A 20,080-nucleotide genomic window follows, 5' to 3' on the forward strand; every position below is an offset into this window, starting at 1 on the left:
CTGAAGCTTGAGGAATGTGTGTAAAGAAGAAACCTGTCCGCAAACACAAGCTGTGTCTTTGGTTTACTGTGGTTACATGATTGCTTGTGTTCAGGGAAACCTTTAACATATACTTGGCAAACAGATTATATAATTCTTCTGATTTTAAATATGCAGCTGCAATCAATTAGGCCTATTTTTAAAAATAATTTAAAAAATTTAACAGGAATTTAATATACTGGTGATTTCTCACCATTGAGATTAACATGAAGGAAGTTAAAAAACTGTTCTTTCCCTTCACACTTAGAATCAGTCACTGGTTCATTACATGAATCACTGTCCAAAGGATATGCTGGTGTTTTTGCACTTTTTCCCACCGTCATTATGACACATTTCTTTGTTTCCATTGAAAAGAGTCACTCTCAGCTGGCCATGTGACATGTTAGTTTTACTGCAGATGTCAGGAAATGATTTAAGAGCTGTGAGGGTGAGTGCCTGTGAAGCTTGTCAGGTCATGTCCGGCAGAGAAATGTATCTCCCCATTTTTTTATAAATGAATGGAAGAGTAGGTCTATTGGTCCTCGCTTCTGACGTGATCAGTGCATTTGTCAGATAAATATGTTTGCATTCCCTTCATGAAGAGGCGGTTAGTCATCTCTTCACCTAGTATTTAAACTTAAAGGAAAACTCCTCCCATTAGTCCATTTGTTAATATTATAGTCCCAAAATATTTTGCATGTCAGCAATGAAGTTTTCAAGATTTGTAACCTACAAAATACAGAAATAGAGCTGGTACTGGCTGTATTTTAAAAGTTGTATATTGTAACTTGATTGCTGACATTCCAAATATGTTCAGACTAAATCAACAATGGACTAATGAAACAAATACAAAAAGTGATTTTTGGCTGAAGTTTTCCTTTAAGTTGCTTATTTGTGCTGCTTTTTTTGTGCCAGAGGAGGAAGAAGATGATTTATCTCAATCCTCATTGAAGATTGTGGAACTTCTCATTTATTTGCTCACATGGCATCATTTAATTATAGGCCAATAGTCAGTCATTCTCTGGTGTGGGTGTCATCACTTATTAAGATTCTGAGCTAAGTAGTTTCTGCCTTTGCAGTGATAGAGGAAAATGAATACTATTCAGCATTTGCTGTGGCCTGGCAAACTGCAATATAAATAGCAACTGCTTGTAAGTAACAACTTCCATAAACTTGTGGTCCAGTTGCTCTAAAGCCCAGTCTAGGACTCTTAGGTGTCACGAGGGAAATTGGTTTTGTCTGGTAGTTTTCATTCAGCATTTAACAAGACCATAATAACTGCTGTTTGCTTTGATTTTGTCTTTGTTCCATGTTCCAAGGATTGATAATGTACTTTTCTTTGAATTCCAACGTATTGATCATCCCTCTAACCCATGTACCATTGTTTCAATATGAGTGAACAACAAGTGCAGACACAACCCATTGTTTAATTGTTAGTAAACTCAAGTACAAAACAAGACACAGCTGTCCTTGTTTCGATGTTAGTGAACCAAGTACTAACCAAATAAAACAACCACAGACACTGCTATCCCATTCCCCCTTCTAATAAAAACCAGCAGTGTTTCACACAGTCATCGGAGGACCCAGCATGCGGAAGATGACGCTTGCCCTCACTCGCCCTTCTTTTGCTTTTGAGACACACTTTTGCAAAGTGTTCATCAGTTCCATAAACTCTGCATGGTTTACCATAGGCTGGGCAGTGCTCTTTGCCTCTTGCGTGTGCATTTCCACCGTATTTGCATGGTATGGGTCTGTCTGTGTCCGCAGTTCGCGGTGAATTACTCTGCCTCGATTGGTTTTGTCTGAATGTTTGCCTGGCAACAGCATGAAAAGTATCAAGTGTCCGTGTGCGTGGGTTTTCCATTTCCATCGCTCTCGGCACATTTCAATGGCAGTTACTAACCTTACGCCTCTCTCTTAGTAGACGCCGGCGCGTGCACTCATTTGCAATTCTCAGTTCTGTTTTGCCACAATTCAGTTCATCTTTCACAAGTTTCGGATCTTTCTCTCAAACGGGTTATACAGTTGTGTACTAACTCACTCGTTCTGTTTGCAGCTTCCAAAAACGAACCGCTCGTAAATTACGTTCCTTGCGGATTTTAAGTAGTTCTCAATGCATCTAGTATGGCCTTGGCATCACGTTGTCGTGCTGTTAGTGAGATTTGCCTGCATTCGCAGCCCATTAAGTTCCTCAGAGTTGCCGCATGGACCTCGTTGAGTTTTTCCATGTAGACCGGTCGCCAGTGCATAGTTCTCAAATTCATCCCAGAAGTTGTCCCAGTTAGTATTCCATTCCCCTGTGAGAAAATCACATTTTATTGGTCACATACACGTGGTTAGATGTTATTGCGGGTGTAGGGAGGGAAATGATTGTTCTTCTAGCTCCGACAGTGCAGTAATATCTAACAAGTAATATCTAACAAATTACACAACATATATCCAATACACACAAATCTAAGTAGGAATGAATTAAGACTATATACATACAGTTGAAGTCATAAGTTTACATGGGTAATTCTGCAACTACGGGATGTCCTCAGGGTCAATTTTGGGGATTTTATTTTTTAAAAAGTATTCTTAATATGTTAAGTTCACACAACAATCACCCCATATTTTTTTCAACACCAAGTATTTTAGCTACTTTTCAGATGCATTTTATACCTCAATTTCACTGTTTTGCCCTTGTCCCTGACAGACTTTTGAGCTTCTATGTTTTTCTATGAGAAAGCATTACATAATGTGTAATTATTCATGTTATCTTCTAGAGAGAGTCAATTAAATAAAATATATATCAATATTTATTGTGAGTATTCCCTTTATATTGTTATTTACACAAAATATACCTGTCCATTGGTAGTGGTGTCATTTCCACCACTGAGGGCAAATTCCTCATTAATAAAGTTTTGTCAAGAGAATGTTAATTTAGTTACCACGGAAATGTATTGTGACACAATGAATAATTTGGCTGCAGAGGACAGTTGTTCCAGATGTGATGTCCAGAAGTTGAAGAAAAATCTAGGTAAATATTGCTTGTGTAGAGAATATTTTTGTCAGTCATTTCCAAACAGGCTACAATTTTGATTTAAAAAAAATATATATTTGATGTATTTAGTGTATTGACAGACTGCTAAGCAGGCTGTCATTTTTCTCCAAAAACAGCAAAAGCATAATTTACATCACAAACTTAACTGTGATGGAAATGTCAGAACGTGGTGGAAATTTAAAAAATTCATTGTTATTACTTTTTTTTACTTTAGGCTTATTTAACAATGTTTTAAATTACTTTAATCTAGAAAATGCTCCAAGGTGTGCACAATTGGAAAACTTAAGTAGTATTTTTCTTTGTTTTTAGAAGATGCCACAAAAAACAGCATAGAGGTCACAGACATAGAAACAAAATAAAAAATGATCCTATACGATACCAGGAACATCTGCAAAAAGACAGGGAGAGATACTGGAAGAAAAAAGAGAAGGGAGAAGTGATATCTATCTCTGAGCTTACAAAGTGAGAACAAAGAAGCAAGAGATGGCAATGGAAATGTAACCAATGGAATAGAAGACAGACTTTAAAGAGAACAGTTGCAATGGAGACCTACCTATCAGGCAACATATCACCTTAGTCACCAGATGACTTGCAGCCAGAACAAGAGGCTAACATACTTGCCCCTGATGCACACCCTTATACCCCTTCCTCATTGTCTGCAACAGGAATGAGAAGTCTAATACTTGCTGGAAGGAAAAAGGTTGGAAGAGGTCGCTGAAAAACGTAGAGATCTTTACATGACAAATGTCAAACTTGATAAAGCTTAACGGAAAACTGAGATACAAAAAATGGTATGATCAACTGATGAAGAAAATGGATAGACAAGATTCCCCAAAGACAAAACAGAAAATGAAGGGAACTCCGAAGAACTTGAGAAGGATTTTATTGTTTCAAAATGCCATCATTGCAGAGTTAAAGCAAACGTATCAAAAAATGCGCAGTGCCAAGAACAAACAACAAGTGGCTTCAATAATGCTCAGAGGCAACATCCTGAGAAAGTATGACCTGGTCAAAGCTGCAAACAGAGAATTTGGATTTTCAGCAAAAGCAATGAGGGCAAATAAAATCAGGCCAACGTCTTCAATACTCCAGGAAAAAGCAGTGTAACATAATTAGCACAGCCACAGAAGAGAAAATCACTAGATTCTATGAACATGATGTCAACAGTAGAGCAACAACTGGGAAAAAGGACACACTAATGAGGAACAAGAAAAAAAGCATAAGCGCTTCTTGAATGGCACAATTCAAAACCATTATCAGGATTTTAAGAGGGAATATTCAGAGACTAAAATGTCCTACTATGAATTCTTTAAAAGACATCTTCTTGGGTTGTCAAGCCAACAGTCCAGGATAAGGACACATGCCTCTGCAAAACCCACGCCAACCTCCAGTTCATGGTGGACAAACTACAGCATCACAAAGTGATCCGCTGCAGCAACAATCAAACCTTATTGAGTCTTTGTGCTGTGGGAACCTGAAGAAAGAGTGCATGTACACAGAGTTCTCCCTTTGCCAAGCCAAAGAGCTTAAACATCTGACTTTGATGCTGGTGAGCAGACATGGTGGTTTGAGTGGAAAAATATAGCTGAAGAGAGAGAGAGAGAGGGAAAAACAAAGAGGGAAACATGGAAAAGTTCACCGTACATTTGATAGTATAAGAAAAGGTGTATGGCACACTGCATATTCTACTGGAGGACTTCACCAAAGGATTGAAAGAGAAGTTGGGGAAACGCATGTACAACATTCGACACCAATACTCCAAACTGAGAGAATTAAAAGAGAATCTGCGGAAAGAGGAGATCATCGTGCATATTGACTTTGCAGAGAACTCAGGGGTGCAACTTTCACTGGGGATGGGGGTGACATGTCCCCCTCACATTCTGAAATTGCATTTTCGTCCCCTCCAGTTTTATCATTTGAATGTGATACAAAATGAGGCAACAGTGTGCTTTAGGACCATGCAGACACCTCCGAGCGGTCGGGTAGGCTGTTTGGAGTGTTTATCCGACTGGATAAATCAAATTATAATAATTATTTCCCCCCCACTTCTAAAACCAAAGTTGTGCCACTGAGAGAACTACCTGTGTTTAATATACACCAGTGAAATCCAGGCAGTTCACTTTGGTGATTCTCACATGCAGGTGACCCTCCACACCTGTGTTGGACATACCACAAATGATACCGTTTCACTTTGCTCACGGAGCTCTTCTATGCGGATGACCACTCTGCAATATGGGCTCATCTCTCAAAAACACTGGCCTACTTACTTGAGCTCTGCCCACTTTTGGAATCTTACTTTTTCTTAATTAAATGTTAATTAAGTTAATTAAATGTTCTACAATGGTTGTTGTTCAAAATATTTGCAATAAAATATTGTTTTCAAATTTTTTTTACATAGATGTCATTTCCACCACACCCATGTTTTTCTGTAAATTAGTGTAACAGTATAGCTTCCGTCCCTCTCCTCGACCCTACCTGGGCTCGAACCAGAGACCCTCTGCACACATCGACAACAGCCACCCTCGAAGCATCGCTACCCATCGCTCCACAAAAGCCGCGGCCCTTGCAGAGGAAGGGGAACAAATACTTCAAGGTCTCAGAGCGAGTGACGTCACGATTGAAACGCTATTAGCGTGAACCCCACTAACTAGCTAGCCATTTCACATCGTTTACACTAGTATATTATGCATAATTTACATTGATTGATTTGTTTTAGATAGGGAAATCATATTGTTGTTATCATCTCACAAAAAGGTTGGGTGGAAATATCTTATTTTTTTATGATAAATATTTTCAGCTGTCACAAAGGCAAGTTTATACATTCAAGCATTGTGTTGTCGTGTCTTTGGGCACCATTAAACTGAAGACATGTTTATCAAAATAACTCCCTGTAATTATTATCACGCGATTAAACTGATTAATCGTTTAACTGTAATTAACTAGGAGATCGGGGCACCAAGGAAAATATTCAGATTACAAAGTTATAATTTTCCTAATATAACTTTCCTATATTATAACATTATATATTATATTATAGTATAGGCCGATTATCTTCTGGTTTAAATGGTGTATTTTACCTCGCGTCCAGTCTCATTCCAAACGTCGTAAATTGTTGTATCTGCACGAATCCAGCCCTTACTAAAAGTCATCCATACATCAATTGTCTTAAAATCATGTATTTACTAAACTAAGTAATTCACAGAAAGCATACAAACAGTAGTTATCGCTACAAAGAAATGGTAGAGGAATGTGCCCTAGTGGGCTAAACAGGCATGGCTGGTGTCTTGTTAAAACAAAGGGTCATAAAGGGCAGCTGAGAAGGCACACAGAGTTCATTAATAGTAACAATTGATATGCTAATACTTTGCACATGAACGCTCACTCATTCGGGAACAATTGCAATCAATATATATTACGCTCAGTGTGTCGTCAGGATCCTTGTTGGAGAGTTCTGTCCTGTTCTCTCTCTCTCTCTCTCTCTCAGTTAGAATGGATCTTTCAAAGCGACATTCATTAATGTCGTTATAGAATTGATGTTTCGTCGGTCTTCGCGTTCAATGATATAATACTTAGCTGCAGACTAATAATTAATATCAAAGACTTGTTCTTATTCTTTAGACTATCGATAGTCTAAAAGTTAACCACGTGGTGTAGTTAACTTTCAGTAGAGGAATTGGATGGTCAAACCTATTGGCCAACTCATCATGGAGTGGAGGTCTCAAGAAAGTAACCCTGGGTGGGGGTTTTATTCGGAATGACAGAAAAAGGCTGTCTCATGACGCCAGGTCTTGTCTGTGTCCCTGGGGGCGTGCCGATGACTGAGTTAAGCTTTGAACAGAAATACAATTCTATCACATTAACATCAGTACATAGCCTCTCTACATATTCCAAATAGCTTTAATCTTATTAAATACATTTTATACAACCATTTAGATGCAAGTCCCATAGCTGAGGCTATTATATAAACAGTATTATGGTAATATGGCTATATTGTCTCTTCTGAGTATCACAATATTGTACCAAGCGGACCAGTTCGTAGCTGGATTCTTCACCGATCTTTTATACCTTCTCCAGAACATGAATGTATTTCGGTTCCCCAATTCTGTGAGTTGGAAGAATTTCCTGTGTCTCTCTTTGAAACCCCTCTCTGTCTCAACTGTGGCCTGTTAGGCAGGACATTTCCTTTGGAATTTACGACCGTTTTCACAGGGCCTGGGTAGGGAGAGGTAGGTAGGGGGATGGTGCAAGGGGGAGGGGGTCAACTGTGCTCCCTGTTCCCAGAGAGAGGGCAACGTCATGACAGTGTTGAATTATTAATTTTAGGAAAACCTTTTAAAATAATATTCAATGCAAGTTAAAGTACAAATGTATAAGAAATGTGTTATAAAATAATTGTATGATACTTCATTTAACTAAAATGGATGTTTAATGATGTGATGGAAATGACATTTGTCTATGGCTGTCTGAGAAAAACGACAAATATCAATTCCTGAATAGTACAATCGCAGCCATTAACAGATATTATTTCTAGACAAATCAAAGATGATTATAATACTGGTAAAATGGTGTTTCAATACATTTTAATTTCTGAATGCTTGCCGGCCAAAGTGCCCGAAGTTGCAGAATCACCCACATAGACCTTAGCCAAATACATTTAAACTCAGTTTTTCACTATTCCTGACATTTAATCCGAGTAAGAATTCCCTGTCGTAGGTCAGTTAGGATCACCACTTTATTTTAAGAATGTGAAATGTCAGAATAATAGTACAGAGAATGAATTATTTCAGCTTTTATTTATTTTATCACATTCGCAGTGGGTCAGAAGTTAACATACACTCGATTAGTATTTGGTTGTTTAACTTGGGTCAAACGTTTCGGGTAGCCTTCCACAAGCTTCCACAAGCTTCCCACAAAAAGTTGGGTGAATTTTGGCCCATTCCTCCTGACAGAGTTGGTGTAACTGAGTCAGGTTTGTAGGCCTCCTTGCTCGCACACACCTTTTCAGTTCTGCCCACACATTTTCTATAGGATTGAGGTCAGGGCTTTGTGATGGCCACTCCAATACCTTGACTTTATTGTCCTTAAGCCATTTTGCCACAACTTTGAAGTATGCTTGGGGTCATTGTCCATTTGGAAGACCCATTTGCATCCTGACTGATGTCTTGAGATGTTGCTTCAATATATCCAAATAATTTTCCTCCCTCATGATGCCATCTATTTTGTGAAGGGCACCAGTCCCTCCTGCAGCAAAGCACCCCCACAACATGATGCTGCCACCCCCGTGCTTCACGGTTGGGATGGTGTTCTTCGGCTTGTAAGCATCCCCCTTTTTTCATCAAACATAACGATGGTCATTATGGCCAAACAGTTCTATTTTTGTTTCATCAGACCAGAGGACATTTCTCCAAAAAGTACGATCTTTGTTCCCATGTGCAGTTGCAAACCGTAGTCTGGCTTTTTTATGGTGGTTTTGGAGCAGTGGCTTCTTCCTTGCTGAGCGACCTTTCAGGTTATGTCGATATAGGACTCATTTTACTGTGGATATAGATACCTTTGTACCTGTTTCCTCCAGCATCTTCACAAGGTCCTTTGCTGTTGTTCTGGGACTGATTTGCGCTTTTCGCACCAAAGTACGTTCATCTCTAGGAGAGAGAACGTGTCTCCTTCCTGGGCGGTATGCCGGCTGCGTGGTCCCATGGTATTTATACTTGCGTACTATTGTTTGTACAGATGAACGGAGTACCTTCAGGCGTTTGAAAATTGCTCCCAAGGATGAACCCGACTTGTGGAATTCAACAATTTGTTTTCTGAGGTCTTGGCTGATTTCTTTTGATTTTCCCAGGATTTTAAGCAAAGAGGCACTGAGTTTGAAGGTAGGCCTTGAAATACACCCACAGGTACACCTACAATTGACTCAAATTATGTCAATTAGCCTATCAGAAGCTTCTAAAGCCATGACATCATTTTCGGGAATTTTCCAAGCTGTTTAAAGGCACAGTCAACTTAGTATGTAAACTTCTGATCCACTGGAATTGTGATACAGTGAAATAATCTGTCTGTAAACAATTGTTTGAAAAATGACTTGTGTCATGCACAAAGTAGATGTCCTAACCGACTTGCCAAAACTATAGTTTGTTAACATGAAATTTGTGGAGTGGTTGAAAAACGAGTTTTAATGACTCCAACCTAAGTGTATGTAAACTTCCGACTTCAACTGTATGGACGAGCGATGTCAGAGCGGAACGGACTAAGATACAGTAGAATAGTATAAAAAAAACAGTATTTACATATGAGATGAGTAATGCCAGATATGTAAACATTAAAAAAGTGACTAGTGTTCCATTCCTTAAATTGGCCAGTGATTCCTAGTCTATGCCTATAGGCAGCATCCTCTGATGTGCTAGTGATGGCTGTTTAACAGTCTGATGGCCTTGAGATAGAAGCTTTTTATCAGTTTCTCGTTCACAGCTTTGATGCACCTGTATTGACCTCGCCCTCTGGATGATAGCGGAGAGAACAGGCAGTGGCTCGGGTGGTTGACGTCCTTGATTAACTTTTTGGCCTTTCTGTGATATCAGGTGCTGTAGGTGTCCTGGAGGGCGGGTATTTGTTATTGTTTTACCTTTATTTAACTTGGCAAGTCAGTTAAGAACAAATTCTTATTTTCAATGATGGCCTAGGAACAGTGGGTTAATTGCCTTGTTCAGGGGCAGAATGACAGATTTTTACCTTGTCAGCTCGGGGATTCAATCTTGCAATCTTTCGGTTACTAGTTCAACGCTCTAACCAGTAGGCTACCTGCCGCCCCCAGTTCGCCCCCGGTAATGCGTTGGGCAGACCGCACTACCCTCTGGAGAGTCTTGCGGTTGCTGGTTGTGCCATTGCCGTACCAGGAGGTGATACAGCCCAACAGGATGCTTTCAATTGTGCATCTGTAAATATTTGTGAGGGTTTTAGGTGACAAGCCAAATTTCTTTAGCCTCCTGAGGTTGAAGAGGCTCTGTTGCGCCTTCTTCACCACATTATCTGTGTGGGTGGTCCATTTTAGTCTGTCAGTGATGTGTACGCCAAGAAACTTGAAGCTTTCCAACCTTTTCCACTGCTGTCCCGCCGATGTAGAGAGGGGGGTGCACCCTCTGCTGTTTCCTGAAGTCCACGATTATCTCCTTTGTTTTGTTGACATTGAGTGAGGTTGTTTTCCAGGCACCAAACTCCCAAAGCCCTCAGCTCCTCCCTGTAGACTGTCGAGTCATCTTTGGTAATCAAGTCTACTACTGTTGTGTCGTCTGCAAACTTGATGAATGAGTTGGAGACGTGCTTGGCCACACAGTCGTGAGTGAACAGGAAGTACAGGAGGGGGCTGTGCATGCACTCTTGTGGGGCCCCAGTGTTGAGGATCAGCGAAGTGGAGGTTGTGTTTCCTATCTTCAACACCAGGGGCCGGTCCATCAGGAAGTCCAGGACCCAGTTGCACAGGGTGGTGTTCAGACCCAGGGCCTTGAGCTTAATGATGAGCTTGGAGGGTACTATGGTGTTGAATGCTGAGCTGTAGTCAATAAACAGCATTCTTACATAGGTATTCCTCTTGTCTAGATGGGGTAGGGCAGTGTGCAGAGCGATGGCAGTTGCATCTTCTGTGGATCTATTGAGGTGGTATGCAAACTGAAGTGGGTCTATTGTGGCAGGTAAGGTAGAGGTGATATGATCCTTGACTAGTCTCTCAAAGCACTTCATGATGACAGAGGTGAGTGCTACGGGTGATAGTCATTAAGTTCAGTTACCTTTGCCTTCTTGGGTACAGGAACAATGGTGGCCACCATGAAGCATGTGGGGACAGAAGACTGGGATAGGGAGAGATTGAATATGCCCGTAAACACACCAGCCAGCTGGTCTGCGCATGCTCTGAGGATGCGGCTAGGGATGCCATCTGGACTGGCAGCCTTGCGAGGGTCAATACGTTTAAATGTTTTACTCACGTTGGCCACGGAAAAGGAGAGCCCACAGTCCTTGGTAGCGGGACGCGTCGGAGGCACTGTGTTATCCTCAAAGCGTGCAAAGAATGTGTTTAGCCTGTCCAGAAGCAAGACGTCGGTCTCGGCGACGTGGCTGGTTTTCCTTTTGTAATCCGCGATTGTATGTAGTCCCTGCCACATACGTCTCGTGTCTGAGCCATTGAATTGCGACTCCACTTTATCTCTATACTGACGTTTAGCTTGTTTGATTGCCTTGTGGAGTGAATAACTACACTGTTTATATTCTGCCATGTTAACAGTCGCCTTGCCATTGTTACATGCGGTGGTTCGTGCTTTCAGTTTCTAAAACCCAACCATATTCAGTAAACCTCTCCTCAACTTCATAGCATGCTCCTGACTCTGAAAAACTACAGCCTGAAGGTCTTCTACAATCCAGGGCCAGAGATATACATCAGTGACACACTGTGCAGGGCAACAGCACAATGTACAGGCAGAGGCACTGCCTATTAGCGACATGCCATCTGTTCGCTACAGTAACAAGATGTTCAACAAATCAATCAGGCAAACTACTTGAACGTCACAGATCACTGCCTAGCCCAGATCAGGCAACACACTGACAAGGACGAACACCTACTGTCACTGAAGTAAATGGTTCTCACAGGTTGGCTGTACCTGAAAGAGGAGACGCCTTTCACAGTGAGAGAATACTGGACCTTTTGAGACGAGATCAGTGTGCAAAATGGCATCTTGTTCAGAGGTCAGAAAGTAATTATCCCCAAATCACTACGTCAAGAAATGCTTATCCGCATACACTCTAGTCACGTTGGAGATGACGCATGCTACTGCCACGCACACAAAACATTATACTGGCCAAACATGCAGGCAGAAATTAGACTGTCAGCAGCTGTACCACATGCAACAAATCAAATCAAATATATTTATAAAGGCCTTCTTACATCAGCTGATGTCACAAAATGCTGTACAGAAACCCAGCCTAAACCCCAAACAGAAAGCAATGCAGGTGTAGAAGTACGGTGGCTAGGAAAAACTCCCTAGAAAGGCCAGCACCTAGGAAGAAACCTAGAGAGGAACCAGGCTATGAGGGGTGGTCAGTCCTCTCTGGCTGTGCTGGGGGGAGATTATAACAGAACATGGCCAAGATGTTCAAATGTTCATAGATGACCAGCAGGGTCAAATAATAATAATCACAGTGGTTGCCGAGGGTGCAACAGGTCAGGAGTAAATGTCAGTTGGCTTTTCATAGCCAATCATTCAGAGTATCTCTACCGCTCCTTCTGTCTCTAGAGAGTTGAAAACAGCAGGCCTGGGACAGGTAGCACGTCCGGTGAACAGGTCAGGGTTCCATAGCTGCAGGCAGAACCGTTGAAACTGGAGCAGCAGCACGACCAGGTGGACTAGGGACAACAAGGAGTCATCAAGCCAGGTAGTCCTGAGGCATGGTCCTAGGGCTCAGGTCCGAAAGAAAAAGAGAGAGAATTAGAGAGAACATACTTAAATTGACACAGGACACCGGGTAACACAGGAGAAATACTCCAGATATAACAGACTGTCCCTAGCCCCCTGACACAAACTACAAATACGCTCATGAACAGCAAGTGGAAACCATGATGTCGCATGAACTGCCCACAAGGGCCTGGCAAATCGTGAGCATGGACTTATTCAGCCACAGACAAAAATACTATCTTCTCATCGTTGATCACTACTCTGACTTTTGGGAAATTGAACTGCTCCCTGACTTGTCTGCCGAGACATTCATAAAGCACTGCAAGGCACAGTTTGCAAGGCCAGCTTGACAAGGTCGTCATGGACAATGGCCCACAATTCCATGCAGAGTTCAAGAGTTCAAGCGTTTCCCCTCAGAATGGGAGTTTGACCACGTGACCTCTTCTCCAAGGCAACCAAAGGAAAATGGCAAGGCAGAGTCAGCTGTCAAGATAGCAAAACAACGGTTACACAAGGCCTTGAGTGACAGCAATGACCTCTGGAAATCCATTTACAGTCGTGGAACACACCCACCGAAAACATGGACAGCAGCCCAGCACAACACCTTCAGTCCAGACGTCTGAAGACTACCACCCCTGTAGCCAACAAGCTACTTGAGTCCGGCGTCATGGTTGGCATCACGGACAAACTGCGCCACAGAAAGCAGCTCGCTAAGTGCTTCTATGACTGGACTGCTCGATACCTACCAGAGCTGGAGGTGGGTGAAACGATAAGGATGAAACCGCTGCCGGGAGACCATACAGGACTTTGGAGGCTGGGCACGTGCCTACAGAGTTGCATCACGTTCTTACCTGGTGGATGTCGGTGCCTCTATTGTCGCAATTGGGTGGATCTGCATGTAGCAGAGCCATCAACAAACCAGAACACGCCATACACTCACTCAGATGAGCTGGATCACAGTCCAGGCCTAAGGGCAAGCGGTGCAAAATTGAGACATGACCCAACTGAGGCTGAAGCTTCTCCCCCACCAAGCTCACCAACTCGTGCCCTACCCCTGTCAGAGTTCACACTTACTCACGGGTGGGTCGGCTGTGGAAGCCACCGGACAGGCGGCTGTAAGCAAGGGACTGTATTAAACTGTCCTCTTGTTTTAAAAAATATATTTTTAAAGGAAGACAACTGAAGTGAAAATAATTGTATGCATTTTATTTCATGATTTGACTATTAAGAACTTAATGTTGTGCCGTTACGTTTGCACTTGCTATTGAAAAGGATGTTGTTATGGAATCTAGTTGATAAGTAATCGACTAGCTGGACTTTTCCCCAGTACCCAGTATGTAGGAACTTGTACAGTACTTGAATATGGCGATTGAGCTTGACATTTGTGTTGGTCTTTAACAAATCATTATGAAACACAAGGGAGATCAAATTTGTAATTGAAGACATGGCCGGGCTTCTTTGAGTTTGTGAATTCTATTTATTGCCAATATCGTCTTGAAGCAATTTAACAAATAAGACACACTGTAAGACCAGAAATATTACAGATTGTGGCTTTAATGCACATTTTCCCTTTAGAACTTTGGCCATTTGGATTAGACATTCACAGAATCAAAGCTGAATTTGTCACACAGCTGTTTTTGTTCTCCTAGATTTAGAGATTGTGCAATACAGTGCATTCAGAAAGTATTCAGAACCCTTGACTTTTTCCACATTTTGTTATGTTACAGCCATATTCAAAAATGTATTAAATTGCTTTTTTTCCTCATCAATCTAAACACTATACCCCATAACGACAAAGGAAAAACTGGTTTTTAGAAATTCTTGCACATTTATTACAAATGAAACACTGAAATATCACATTTATATAAGTACTCAAACCCTTTACTCAGTACTTGGTTGAAGAACCTTTGGCAGCGATTACAGCCTCGAGTCTTCTTGGGTATGACACTACAAGCTTGACACCTGTATTTGGGGAGTTTCTCCCATTCTTCTCTGCAGATCCTCTCAAGCTCTGTCAGGTTGGTTGGGGAGCATCACTGCCCAGCTATTTTCAAGTCTCTCCAAAGATGTTTGATCGGGTTCAAGTCTGGGCTCTGGCTGGGCCACTCAAGGACATTCAGAGACTTATCCCGAAGCCACTCCTGTGTTGTCTTGGCTGTGTGTTCAGGGTCGTTGTCCTGTTGGAAGGTGAACCTTCGCCCCAGTTTGAGGTCCTGAGTGCTCTGAAACTGGTTTTCATCAAGGATCTCTCTGTACTTTGCTCCGTTAATCTTTCCCTCGATCCTGACTAGTCTCCCAGTCCCTGCTGCTGAAAAACATCACCACAGCATGATGCTGCCACCACCACGCTTCACTGTAGGTATGGTGCCGGGTTCGGGTTCTTGGTCACCTCCCTGACCAAGGCCCTTCTCCCCCGATTGCTCAGTTTGGCCAGGCAGCCAGATCTAGGAAGAGTCTTGGTGGTTCCAAACTTCTTCCATTTAAGAATGATGAAGGTCATTGTGTTCTTAGGGATCTTCAATGCTGCAGAAATTTTTTGGTACCTGTTATATCTAGCTTAGCTGTAGAAGAACACACATATGCACAGTTTCACATTGTACATCACTCTGATGTTTTATGACATGCCACTCATTCTCAGCCTCCAGTATTTATGCTGCAGTAGTTTATGTGTCGGGGGGCTAGGGTCAGTCTGTTACATCTGGAGTATTTCTCTTGTCTTATCCGGTGTCCTGTGTGTATTTAAATATGCTCTCTCTAATTCTCTCTTTCTCTCTTTCTGTCTTTCTCTCGGAGGACCTGAGCCCTAGGACCATGCCTCAGGACTACCTGGTATGACTCCTCCTTGCTGTCCCCAGTCCACCTGGCCGTGCTGCTGCTCCAGTTTCAACTGTTCTGCCTGCGGCTATGGAACCCTGACCTGTTCACCGGACGTGCTTGTTGCACCCTCGACAACTACTATGATTATTATTATTTGACCATGCTGGTCATTTATGAACATTTTAACATTTTAACATTTTGACCATGTTCTGTTATAATATCCACCCTGCACAGCCAGAAGAGGACTGGCCACCCCTCATAGCCTGGTTCCTCTCTAGGTTTCTTCCTAGGTTTTTGGCCTTTCTAGGGAGTTTTTCCTAGGGAGTTTTTCCTAGCCACCGTGCTTCTTTCACATGCTTTGCTTTCTGTTTGGGGTTTTAGGCTGGGTTTCTGTACAGCACTTTGAGAATATCAGCTGATGTACGAAGGGCTATATAAAAATAAATTTGATTTGATTTGATTCTGACAACCCATTCATACGTAAAGCAGCACACTGTTGTAAACCATAACAACGTACAGTACAATAACAGAACGTCATACCATACATAACCATTTCCCCCTTTCCAAAACCAGGGACTGGTACCATATATACAAATGTTCATAGGACAAGAACCTAGAGTGATACAGTTGAAGTCAGAAGTAAACATACACTTAGGTTGGAGTCATTAAAACTCGTTTTTCAACCACTCCACAAATTTCTTGTTAACAAACTATAGCTTAGGCAAGTCGGTTAGGACATCTACTTTGTGCAAGACACAAGCAATTTTTCCAACAATTGTTTACAGACAGATTATTATTTCACTTATAATTCACTGTATCACAATTCCAGTGGATCAGAAGTTTACATACACTAAGTTGACTCTGACTTTAAACAGGTTGGAAAATTCCAGAAAATGATGTCATAGCTTTAGAAGCGTCTGATAGGCTAATTGACATAATTTTTGTCAATTGGAGGTGTACCTGTGGATGTATTTCAAGGCCTACCTTCAAACTCAGTGCCTCTTTGCTTGACATTATGGGAAAATCAAAAGAAATCAGCCGAGACCTCAGAAAAAAGTCTGGTTCATCCTTAGGTGCAATTTTACAAACTCCTGTAGGTAGCACGTTCATCTGTACAAACAATAGTACGCAAGTATAAACACCATGGGACCACGCAGCCGTCATACCGCTCAGGAAGGAGGCACGTTCTGTCTCCTTGAGATGAACGTATTTTGGTGCGAAAAGTGCAAATTAATCCCAGAACAACAGCAAAGGACCTTGTGAAGATGCTGGAGGAAACAGATACAAAAGTATCTATATCCACAGTAAAACAAGTCCTATATCGACATAACCTGAAAGGCCGCTCAGCAAGGAAGAAGCCACTGCTCCAAAACAGCCATAAAAAAGCCAGATTACATTTACATTTACATTTATATATTATTATATTATTATACATTTAGATTACAGTTTGCAATTGCACATGGGGACAAAGATCGTACTTTTTGGAGAAATGTCCACTGGTCTGATGAAACAAAAATAGAGCTGTTTGGCCATAATGACCATTGTTATGTTTGGAGGAAAAAGGGGAAGGCTTGCAAGCCAAAGAACACCATCCCAACCGTGAAGCATGGGGGTGGCAGCATCATGTTGTGGGGGTGCTTTGCTGCTGGTGGGACTGGTGCACTTCACAAAATAGATGGCATCATGAGGCAGGAAAATTGTGTGGCTAAATTGAAGCAACATCTCAACATCTCAACGCTACCAAATACTAATTGTCTGTATGTAAACTTCTGACCCACTGGGAATGTGATGAAAGAAATAAAAGCTGAAATAAATCACTCTACTATTATTCTGACATTTCACATTCTTAAAATAAAGTGGTGATCCTGACTGACCTAAGACAGGATTAAATTAAACTTTCTACTTCAACTGCACCTGTAAGAAAGAAACATTAGCCCTTGAACAGAAGATGTAAACAACGACTCTCCAAACTAGACAGTTCTGTCCATTTAATCTGGAGGTTGGCTAAGACACCTAACGGAGCATAAGAATGAAAGGAGGTTAAGTAGTCCTCCAGTTGAGCAGGGCAAGTTCGTGCCCGCATAGGCCATTCTTCAGTTGCAACCGTTTGTGGCTCTGGCCCTTGGGGAGCCCAAAGTGGCTCAGGCTCAGGTGGTGGTAGGAGTGGAGGAGGTCCATCACAGGCAAAGGTTCTTGTACAGGCTGTATGGGGTCTTCCCAGCCCCTCATGCTGCACCAGAGGTCCTGTACAAGAACCTTTGCCTGGGCTGTGAAAGGGAGGATGTAGCCTAAGGGATCATATTAGCTGGCTAGCATTGTGTAAATGACCCTCAGAGTTGGTTTATCTTCTCTTTGGACAGCTCGTTGTTTGTAGCAGAGGGTGTCTGGCTGACAGCTCCTGCGCAGTCCCAGAGTTGGTTCTTGTGGATTGATGGTGGTCTAGGAGAGCCATAGCTCACTGCTCTCAGACCTCGCTTCTGGAGGAAGGTGTTCCACAAAAGAGGGTATGTTACTGGCCCATTGCCTGAACTTGAAACCCCCCAACTAAGAGGCAGCAGTACAGCCTGTCTGCCAACGACTTTCCCTCTGTCTCCGTGGGTAGACTTGAGACAGTTGTCCACATAGGTGTGCTCGACTCCTAAACATAAGTGTTGCGATTGTGGTGGTCCCGAGCATGTTTCATAGATGGCAAAGCAAGGACAACACGTCGTTCCGAAGGGTTGGACCTGCCATTCATAGGTGCTGGGCTCTGCTTTTCAGTCCAAATCCCTCCAAATGAACCTGAGGAGTGACTTGTCGGAGGAAAGGTGGCACACCTGGTGCAACATGCCTTGAACATTGCTGCTTATAGCCACTGTGTGTTGCCCAAACCTGAGGAGCACTCAGAGCAGGGAAGGGCCAAGTGTTGGTCCTGGTAAGAGACATTCGTTCAGGATCTGACTGATGTGCTGATAGGAGCAGTTGAACACTAGTCTGCATTTGCCGGTCTGTTGCTCAACAAGGTGTTGTGGCAGGTACCAGAATTCTAGGGATCCTTCCTCAGCATCAGGAGTGAGTTTGGTGACATAGCCTGAGGTTATCAGCTTTTAGATCTCATGATGGTGGACTTCGGCCAACCTCAGGTTCCTTAGCAACCAACGCTCAGTGCCACGAATGGAAGGCATCACTGCTCGTTTTGTAGCATGAAGCTGTGGGCTATTGGGGGCCCTGAGTAGAGGCTTTGCATATCTCTGGACCCCATCCACCAAGATTCTTGTGGTCTTTTCTTCCAGTAGATTCAAGGCACACAGATCTTGTTTGGAATGTATGACTTCCTTTTCGTCTCGATGGAGGAATGTGTCCACTTGCCATAGCTTCTCTACATTCTTCAGGAGTTCAGTGGCTGGGGAAACAATGGTAGAGAATAGGCATTGCTGGACGTCTGTGTGTGGCATCTGGCTTGCTGGGTACTGCACAACCCAACCAAGCTGGACAGGGACAGGGCCTCCCAGAGGGCCAATATGGACTGGATTGATGGGGACCAGCAGGTGTGGATGGTCAGACCCTATGAGCAATAGAGGCTGTGCCCTGTGGATCTGTGGAAGCGGCAAGGCCTTCAGGTGTGAGTTCCTCCTCTGAAGCACACCTCCAGCAAAGGCCTTTAACTGAGACCAATTCCTGACCTTCTCCCTTGAGAGCTGCTTGAACTCAGGACATGAGCCTAGGAAGTGTTCTTCCCCTTCACAGTAAGGACAATATCATTTAATTCTTAGGCTAGTTCTAGTTCGATTGTTGCTGCTTACCACACGGAGAGCTGTAACTGGCTTGTTTGTCAAGTTCACTGGTCAGGAACATGTTGGTGGTACCCAGGCACCGTGGTTATTTCCGGTTAACTTCCCTCTTGTCCTGGTAGTAGACAGAAGCTGTCTGGGAGAGTCTTTTGGCCTTTGCTTTCACCTGCAAACAATCAGACAGGTTCTGGAGGGTATAGATTTGGCCTACTCTATCTCCTAAGATACCACAACTCAAGCAGTTATCAATAAACCCATCACGGTATGCAGGTGGAAGTTTACCCAGCAACCAGTTCACATGATCACACTTGAGCTCAGCACCCTGGTCACCTTCCAATGCCCATCAACAATTGGATGGAAAGGGCTAATTCTTAGAAGGCTGTGGCATCTGCCCTCACGTGGCACATTGAAGATGTTGCCAATTTCACTCTGTACGAGCTGGCAGGGCTGTCCATACTTGGCATTGAGAGCTGAGGTCTATAGCCTGGTTTCGTACATGCAGGATTTCGCCAGTTTCTGTGCACTTGGAAGTTTCAGACGATCCAGGAGCACTTGAAACTTGTACTGCTTTCAGAGGTGACCATGGTTACCTAGGAGCCTGTCTAGCGCTATCTTCAAGAGGATGAAAGCACTCCCTTTCCCACTTTCGAAGTAAGGCAGCTTAGGTCTGGGTATACCATAAGTGGAGGCGACAAGGAGCTCCATGATGTTGGCCCCATTGTCTGGCTGTGGTAGCGTATAGTGAGAGAAAGGGGCTAGGGTGCTCCACCCCTGCCAGTTGCTGAGTGGAAGGCCCGGGAGGATAGTTGTGCTGGTGGATCAGAGCCAGTGCCAGACTGGGCCCCCTGGCATTCTTCTGGTCGGCGTAGCCCAGAAGCTTGAGGTGGGTTTGGAACCCAGCTAAGCAGGGAAGGCTGGGGTAGCTCCCTCATTTGGACCTTACTAGTTATCATTGGAAGTGAGTCCAGAACCCTGCTTGGAAACACCAGTTGAGA

At 42.9% G+C, this 20,080-nt stretch overlaps 1 long non-coding RNA gene across 1 annotated transcript; it reads right to left on the reverse strand.

The window, feature by feature from the left end:
* Nucleotides 1–1,425: 1,425 nt before the first annotated feature.
* Nucleotides 1,426–2,637, reverse strand: LOC106589214 (uncharacterized). The gene is made up of 2 exons (XR_001324798.2): nucleotides 2,506–2,637; nucleotides 1,426–2,315 (listed from the first exon to the last, which is right to left on the reverse strand). It is a non-coding gene; the product is annotated as an uncharacterized lncRNA (long non-coding RNA).
* Nucleotides 2,638–20,080: the final 17,443 nt, after the last annotated feature.

Source organism: Salmo salar, chromosome ssa28 (assembly GCF_905237065.1).
Source record: "Salmo salar chromosome ssa28, Ssal_v3.1, whole genome shotgun sequence".
Lineage (NCBI taxonomy): Eukaryota > Metazoa > Chordata > Actinopteri > Salmoniformes > Salmonidae > Salmo > Salmo salar.